Here is a 10,000-nt window from a genome sequence, read left to right on the forward strand (position 1 = left end):
CTGTCTATCATCTGTCTGTCTATCTATCATCTGTCTGTCTGTCTGTCTATCATCTGTCTGTCTATCGGTCTGTCTGTAGTACATTTATTGTATTGAATCTATGAGTATTGAAAAGAGCAACACACACATTCTGCTAAACATCTGTTATGTTTCACAGAAGAAATAAACTCATACGAGTTTGGATCGACGTGACGGTGTGTAAATGATGACAGAGCTTTCATCTTCAATTATTAAAATAATTTTCCCTCTCCAAAACACCTTCTGTTTTGCCTCCCAACATTACATTCCAGATTGAAATAAAAAATTCAAGTCTTCCAGCAACTAATGTTGTCCATAAGGAAAACGACTTGATAAACAACTAAGAAATGTCTTAATGATGATGATGTGAAAATGCAAAAAGGTTTATATGAGAGTTTAGAGGATAGAAAAGTCAGTGGAAATTATAGAAAAGCATGTGTGTGTGTGTGTGTGTGTGTGTGTGTTTAACGCTAAAGCTAAATCTTGCTCACTGCAGGACTCGTCTGATTGTTTGGCTGCTGAACACCATATATTATCTATACATGCGGCATGAACTTCAGAGCCCACAGGACCCGTTTGATAACAGCCATCAGACCTCTAGACATCTGCCTGAACATATTATCGCATTGCAAGCGTCTCTGACTCTAATCTCAGCAGCTCCAGGAAGAAACGCATGTATTTGTCTGAATGATTTGATCAGAATCTTTAAGGGAACCTGCTGTCTATTAAGAAACTAGAATAAACACACGATCCCAAGTGAACGAGTGAGATGAGGGTCATCTGAGGTCGTCCCGTTTGTGTTTGTGTCCCACAGGCGGTGGAGCGATACAGACGAACTCTCCTTTACTTCAGCCTGGAAGATTGTTTCCGACATAAAACCTGACGGAGAAGAATTTACCCGAGGCAAGTGTGTGTATAGTTCACAGCATTTTCACGTTTTAAACTCTCCAAACGTCCCTTTCACTCTCTTAATAATTGCATCACCACAGACTCTGTGTGTGCGAGTTCAGTGAACTTACAAAAATGTCTCTTAGTTGATCCGAACAATGACAGTAATTAGTCCATTATGCAACATTATAAATTATATAATCAGTAGCAAATCAAAAATTTCCCCAGCGGATACTTCTGAGATCATAAAATGTAATTGATATAATGATATAATGTATATAAGTGATGGTGATGATAAAGGATTAAAACAGGAGGTCTGTATATTCTGTTGAACACACTTCACATCCCATAATCATCCTCTCAGTATTACGCTATGCTGACGTTATTTCTGATAGTTCTATGAACATTCAAAATGTTTGTTTTTTTGGTTATGCAGACGTTAAAGGCCCTTGAAATCAAAATGTTAGTATGAATATGTTAGCTTTTGAAGGTTATGAATAACAATGTTCCAAAACAATGACAAAATTCGCATTTAGGAGATATAAGCATTCAAAACTTAGTCTTTCACTTCTGCTAAAATGGATCAGGGATTTTTATGACATCACCGCTTCTCATCACATCTTCTGTCCAATCAAATGCTCTCTAGAATCTGAAGCTCCGCCCCCTCTGCTATAAACACCACCTGACCAAAGCGACCGTTGACAGACATGCAATATGTGTTGGAGTGTGTGTTCTGTTGCTCAAACGCTCGAGATTTATCCCGTTTTCCAACTGTACTTTGGTTAAGAATGAAGTTAATAGAATTTATTCACACCTCTACTATTGAATCCAGCGTATCATCAGCTCTCGGATTCGCTTCCATGGTGCTGTCAGTCTGTGAGGTAAACTAAACCTCCATTGGCTATTTGAAAAGGGGGCAGAGCCATTCAATATGTCCCGCCTTAACTTCCTGTTTCAATGGAAATTATGTCAACAAATCAAACAAAGATGCCGTTCCAAGCATAGACAGTATATAAACTGGACACAGCGACCCCATAGGTTTCAATGGAGAAAAGTGAAGTCAATTAGAAGCTCTCTCTTCCTGATGGCTGAGCGTACTGCACAGACTCACACTGAGCTTGACGACGTAGATGTGACGTGAGCAACCCGTCTGTCTTCTAGTAGCTGTGCCGAGAGAAATCTGAATCATTCCCTTCCGAATCTTGCAGAGACGGAGAGTGTGAGTAGGAGCTGTCCATGAGCTGGAGCAGGAGCAACTTTTGCTAAGTATTCTGATTAATTACTTTGTCATTTTGCCTCCACGTCCCCCCGATTGCCCGCGAGCTTCTCCTCCTGTCCATACGGTAATCTCTCTACTGTGCGACAGAGAGTCGCGTGGGTATGACGCAATCGTTAGCTTATTTTTACAAAAACTGCTTCTACGGGGCCATAACGTAAGATACAAGGTAATGGAGCCTTTTATACATTGTCGTGTTTCTTTAGAAATAAATAATGGACAAATGGAGTCTTTAAACGCCTCAGATGTAAAGTTATTCGCTGTCAAAGTGACGCCAAAATGAATGGGAGTCAATGGCATGCTAACAGCAGGTGAAGGTCTGCTAATCAATGGCGGCGCCCAGGGAAGCTTCAGTTTCCGGCTGCTAGATTACCCTCCTGGGAAATTACGTCAACGCATCAAACAAAGCTGCCGTTCCAAGGCACTTCAGTGGGACGTTCCATTCGATCATTCTTCAAACATAAGAACGTTACTTTTGAATGTTCTCTGAACGTTCTGAAACAAGAACGAACATTCTATTTAGGGTTACTGGAAGAATGTTTGTTCATGAGTTTGAAAGAACCATACCTGTCAACCCTCCCGTTTTTCCCGGGATTCTCACGTATTGTACATTGCTATCCCGCTATCATATTTTTCCGCATTTCTCCCGTATTTTTAATCTTTCTATAAAAAATTAAAAAATAAATCCCACTGGGCGCACACTAGTTAAGCGGAAATCCCGCCCTGCAGCTAATATATTGGTTAAGGTTACAATGACGGGTAGGTTTAGGGATCAGTGTCTGGTGTAGGCAATCAGTACTGTGATTCACATGACCAATCAAATCTTTAGAATCCCCCCCCCCCCCATTTTCAAATCCCAATGTTGACAGGTATGGAAAGAACCTTGCCAGAACGTTCCTTTAGCTGGGATTCAGTGTTCACTGTGTGCTGTGCAGTAACCAGTGCACTAGTGCTGAATTCAGCATACTACCATTCTACTCTTACTCTGCCATATTCATGTAATAATATTCATCCTACTATTCCAGTGGGCATTCAGAGGTCAGCGAGAGGAACCCGGCTGCGCTGAGAAACACAAACTGTTTCTCTTTCTGTCAGAAAACAAGAGTGATGAGAAGCAGCAGGAGAGCTGAAGGTCTGCATGAGTTCCAGAACGCTGCCTCCTGCTGGACACACACACAAACACACACACACAGACGGTCTGGAGGAGGTTCATGTGTGTCTCATTATCCCTGTGTGTTCCTCAGAGAAGCGTGGGCGAGAGAGGCCGTCTGCAGAGGAACATCATGAGGATCAGTGTGTGTTTGATGGTGTTTCCTCAGTGTTTGTCTGCCGGTGAGAGCGCATTTAGTTTCAGTTGTTGCATCCGCAGTCCTGACTGATGCATATTGCACACAAATATGGAAATCACCAGAGCATTTCTCGATTTAAACCATCACCAGACAGCAAGATATCAGGTTAATATAACAAAAATGTGTTTGCAAGGTACCAGGTTCACATAATGAGCAAGATTTGTGAATGAATCGTTATTTTGAATCAGATCTTTTGGATTAGGTGGTTCACGAAACGGTACTGAATTATTCATGCAAAACTTTTTCAGAGTAAATTTTTGCATGTTAATGCAAATTATATTTAAGTGAAAAGTGTGTAGCTTTTGTAGCCTCCAGAGATCTGATGCTGGAGAAGACTGACATGCATCGCTCATGATGAAAGCGGGAGCTGGGATCGGCTCGTAATGAGGTTGTCGCGCACAATCAGAGCTCACATCTACCAATCCCCTGCGGCCGCTGAGCTGGACATGACAGCAGTGATGGATGATGGGAGAAAACATGGCCTTATGGGAGTGACAACAGGAGGTCAGCAGCTCCATCTGATCAGGTTTGAATCTGACACACGTGAACATGCAGCGAATCACATTACAGCCACACGGAGACTCAGAGGAAGAACGTACGGGGATCGTTTTATTACATTTAATGCCAAAAATCCCAGCTAACAGGGAACGTTCTCAGAATGTTCTGGCAAGGTTCTCTTAAAGTTATGAACAAACGTTCTCCCAGTAACGTTAATAAAATGTTCGTTCAAAGTTATCTGGTCTTTAAAAACCTTCTCAAAATGTTATTTATACATCGTTCGTGTAACATTTTTTTCTGAAACGTTTTAGTTGGATGGTTTGCTAACGTTTTTTAAACGTTGTTACTTGTTTCTTTATTATTATCCACGTTGTGGAAAATTGTCTCTGGCTTCACAGTACATATACATCATCACATAAATACACATAGAAAATTGTAAAAAAAACTTGCAATACACAATTTAAAAAAATTCTGAACGTTCGGAGAACATTTAAAAGTAACATTCCCATAATGTTTGATGAATGTTTAGTTTTAAAAAGTCTATGCTGTGAACTTCACATACTTTTGAAAACGCAGCGTTTAATTGATCCTGATGTAAACATGACGGATTTTCTTCTTCCATGAGGGGGTTTGGCTTCGCAACGGCGACGTATCCAGGCAGATCGTTGAAGAACGCGACACCAGTAGAATTCAACCAGAGAATGTCTAATAAGGGGAGAAGTTCCACTCTCAGTAAACTTCCGGCTTCTGGACTGGTTGCAGTTCCACTCTGGCTCCACATGAGGGCGCTCACAGGACGAGTGCAGTTCCACTCTGGCTCCACATGAGGGCGCTCACAGGACGAGTGCAGGATGAATGGAGGTCTATGGCGCTATACCCCTCAAAATCCACTTTTCTCAGGATATCATTTTTTGTCTAGTAATTTGAATGTTGTATTCGAAAGGAGATGCAAAGAAATTACACATTGCTGGGTGTTAGATTTTTTAGAGTCACTTATTTGCTTTAAAAAGTCTTTTAAAATGTCAATGACGTCACACACATCGTACGACCAGAGATACTGCTTTACGGCAATCCTTCAGTCACTTTGGTGCTTTTGCGCTCTGCACTTTCTTTTCTCTCGAGGCATCGACAACACAGCTGACACAGGCAAACACACGTGCTAGAAGAGCTTTTGTTTTTTTAAAAGACCATGCCGAAAATACACACACACACACAAGCGGTATCTCTGGTCGTAATCAGTCCTTCACTGACCATCAGCGTTCATTAGCAGAATGCTAGCGTGTTATGGGCAACAACAATTCAACCTGTAAGAAATCAAAAGGACATAAGTACTCGTTCATTTAACTTTCGACCTATAACCCATGTTGAACTTGCAAAACCTACAATCAAATCTGAGATTTCTCAACGGCAATCGGGTGAAAGAGACACATTTAGCCGTCTAGCCCCATAGACTCCCATTCATTCTGCACTCATGGGCGATCGCCCCCAGTGGAACTCTGGTGGAACTACAACCACAATTCGGTACAATAGGACTTAATAGGGAGTGGCCAGGCTCTCCGTAGATGGGCTCTGATTCAACCAATCAGATAACGGCTTCAAAACCAGTTTTGTGTACCTTGTGCATCAGACGTTCAGCCAGCGGTCCGTGGTCGTGACATCTGAGGCTGAGATTACATGTCATGTGAACATTAACCAACATCAGAGAACGGCAAACATGCGAATATGTTACTTTTTGTGTTACAATATTTCGTTACTTCTTAAAGAATCAACTAACTGTGTTACTTTTTATGAAAAGTAATGCATTAGGTTACTTTTGCCTAAATTTTTCTCATCTGGGCTGGGCTTGCATGTTTGTTTTTTAATAATAATCATAAAAATAATAAAAACTACATGAATCATTTTTGTTGACATCTAACTGGGCAGTGGATCTGTAGTTCCCAGCATGCTTTGCAAGGGACTGCATTAGGAGGTTAAATTTAGGGATTAAAGTGTTATTTTATGTGTTTTTCTGTAAATGGAAAGATGTTGTTAGTTAATGTTAGTGTTTGATATTCAGTTATGTTAGAAACTAGAGGACTTTCTGTAATGTTTGTGAATTTTCTGGTTACCATTATGCAGAAGAGTGGCGACTGTGTTTAGTTTAGGGCTGTGGGCACTCAGTATACTCTATACATGCATTAAACCTCTTTTGCAGACCTGCATAAGTAATATTCAGTATTACTTTGTGAAAGGTGGTTTTAATTAAATTGAACACTAGTAGCTTCTATCATTGGAAATAAATGTAGAGTCAAATTAGCTAAAATTATAATGTTGGGGAGTTTAGGCAGGGCAAAAATTAAATGTAGTCAACCTGACAAAACTTTATCTAGCAGGAATGACTAAATTAATTTAAGTTCATACAACAAGATTATTACAACAAATCATTTCAAACAAATTAGATTTTGCTGGAAAAATGTAATTCATTTTCGTGGAATAGTTTTCCTTAATTTAATCAAGTTCGTTCAACAGCTTATTTTTTTTGAGTGTAACTTGTAATTCGACACCCCCAACACTGGTTGTTAAATGACTGAAATATTAACTTAAGTTTTAGGTCAAAGTTTGGGAATCTCTGCATTACAGTATAGCTGAAGTTTTTAATTGCCTGCCTCAAATGCAAAATGTTTCTGTTTCCGACCTTCGTCATTCTACCGTTTAAATGAAATAACTCCGTTCTGGTGCAGTTTGGACATAATTACAGGAAGACACGCCTGAATCTCCTCTGAGATATCGCCAGTGATGAAGATAACAGCAGTTTAGAGCAGAATTGTTCTTATTTTTATATTCAAATATGTTATTTGCTCTGTGTGATAAAGTTGATCTTCATTCAGGCTTGCAGCCGGTCGGAGAGAAGAGGAGGAACAGGATTATTTCACAGGCTGTCAGATACCAGAATGAATTGGTGCCATATTTATTTTTATGGCAAGACGCTATTACAATGTTTTTTTCATGCACTGGCCAATTTTGAGATTTCTGGCTTTTCATGACATGTTGTTTCAGATAGTGGGACGAAAATATCCACAATACACATTTAGTGTTTACTTTATGTAGATTTCAATCAGCACTTGAGCAGCTTCTCACACCAAACTTTACCGTTTCATTCATTTCTATATTCTAAATGTTCGTTCATATATCATTCACCTGATTTATCGAGTGATTAAAAAAGAGAAAAATCCCCTGTGTACATTTCTTTACTGTTATTTACCACAAAGGAATTTTTTAACCAATGTTCTGATCTCTGTCCTGCAAGTTTGTGCATATTTAATATGATAATGCTTTATTTGCATATTTAAAGGGATGGTTCGGAGTAAAATCAACCTAGGGTCCTTTGCACCATGACCTCGAGCCAAACACCCCCCCTGAAGCCTTTTTTCCCTTGGTTGAACATTATTAAAGTTAGAGCTTATTTAGAGATATCAGCCGGATGGCTTAGTGCAGGCGCTAATGGATCCTAAGATGTATCTGGTAAATTACCCCACTAATAATGCCCAGAATGGCACCAAACTTCTACAGTAGCACAAACAGGTTCTGTACTCATAAAACAAGGCATTGGAAAGTTTGTAAGTACATCAGGAGTTTATTTAAATAACACTTGCCTGACGGCTAATGCTACCGCTAACCCGGACGTCAACGTCACTTCAGTGATTTGGGAAAAGCACGTAAAAGTCCTGCAGAAAGCGATGCATAAGGATGTAGTGTAATACGAATTATTATTTTTTCCGAAGTGTTGACAACTTAGTGTTAACGAATAATTGTTGCAAACTGGTTCTACCAACAAAATATTAGTGCATTCCTGGAACTGGGCGTCGTTACACTACATCCTTATGCATCGCTTTCTGCAGGACTTTTACGTGCTTTTCTTAAACCACTGAAGTGACGTCGACGTCCGGGTTAGCGGTAGCATTAGCCATCAGGCAAGTGTTATTTAAATAAACTCCTGATGTACTTACAAACTTTCCAATGCCTTGTTTTATGAGTACAGAACCTGTTTGTACTACTGTAGAAGTTTGGTGCCATTCTGGGCATTATTAGTGGGGTAATTTACCAGATACAGCCTTGGATCCATTAGCGCCTGCACTAAACCATCCGGCTGATATCTCTAAATAAGCTCTAACTTTAATAATGTTCAACCAAGGGGAAAAAGGCTTCAGGGGGGGTGTTTGGCTCGAGGTCATGGTGCAAAGGACCCTAGGGTTGATTTTACTCCGAACCATCCCTTTAAACATAACATTTCAGAAAACTTGCAATTCTTTAAGTAATCAATCAACTGGCAAAGTATATCTTAAATTCAAACCCTTGTCTTGCCTTAAGTTAGCCTATGCATCTGAATATTTGGTCTTTGCATTAAAAAAGTTGTTGTTGAGCAGCACAAATCTTTGCTAACAGCGTCTCAGTCCTTATAGCACATGCATGAGCTCTTGATGGCGCACGCATGAAGCCTGCGGTGGCCTCGCGAGAGCCTCATAAACTCAGATGCTGAATGCCATTATCGCCTCGTGCTTCTGTAACGCAGCTAATGTGCGGCGAGCAGGTGCTCTCAAGGGCTTCGCTGAGGAACCTGCAGTCCAAGCACTGCTTTATAACCCTCCTGACAAACACGCTCTCCTCTATAGATGTTTTTGTCCTCTAGCTAGATTGGTTTTCTTTTGAGAGCTTATTTCATGCAATAATAGTGTCATGCGGTGCTGTCATCGTCTATATTTCAGAACGTGGGAGGTTAGGTGGTATGGCAAGCTGTTTTGACTTTTAATCATTCCCACAATGTGAATTTGTGATATCAACAATTCATTTTTCACTACACTCTAAAAACTGCTGGGTTGTGTTAACCCAATTTTGGGTCAAATATGGTCTCACCCAACGTTGGGTTAAAAATTCAATTTAAAAATGGACAAACCCAGCCGTTGGTTTACATTTTTAATGTAACCAATGCAATTTGTCCATTTTTAAATTGCATTTTTGTCCATTTTTGATTTTGTCCAAAATGCAATTTGTCCATTTTTAAATTGCATTTTTTAACCCAACGTTGGGTGAGACCATATTTGACCCAAAATTGGGTTAACACAACCCAGCAGTTTTTAGAGTGTACACTCTAAAAAATGCTGGGTTGTTTCAACCCGACTTTGGGTCAAATATGGACAAACCCAGCCGTTGGGTTAAATTTTTAAATTACATTTTTAACCCAACATTTGGCTTTGTCCATATTAGACCCAAAATTGGGTTAAAACAACCCAGCATTTTTTAGAGTGCTACTTCTTGGCATCCAGAACTGAATTTACTAGTAACAATGGCAATTTTTGATATTAGGAATTGTTTTTCCACTAGTAAAAATTAAAGTTAATTCTTTAAATCAACAATGTCATCATCACTCGCAGAAATATGAATTCTTAATATCAAGAATTAAATTTCAACTAGTAAGGACTATAATTCTTGATCATTGTATTTTCACTAGTTAAATGTCACCATAATCTGCCATTCAAATTCAACTGTTGATATCAAGAATTGATTTCTTAGTTGAAATTCCAGTTTCACATACCAGAAATACAATTCTTACTAGTAAAAATCATATTTTTTTTATATCAATAATTACTTTGTTACTGGTAAAATTTTAATTCCTGATATAAAGAACTTAGTTTTCACTAGTTTAAATGTTAAATCTTGATATCTGTAAATGTATTTCAACATGTTACATTCGTTATTTCTGACATCTGAAAATATATTTCTGATATTAATAATTAGGCGAGTAATCTCAGATATCTAAAATAGCTTTCTTGCTATAGTAACAATCACATTCATGATATCAGAAATTAGCATTGTCACTAGTTACAATCGAATTATTGATATCAAAAATGAACATACTCAATTCAATTGTCGATATCAAGAACAGGCATTTGCACTAGTAATCACGTAATTATTGATATCAAAAATAAAGATTTTT

Source organism: Abramis brama (assembly GCF_963993115.1).
Source record: "Abramis brama genome assembly, chromosome: 4".
Classification (NCBI taxonomy): Eukaryota; Metazoa; Chordata; class Actinopteri; order Cypriniformes; family Leuciscidae; genus Abramis; species Abramis brama.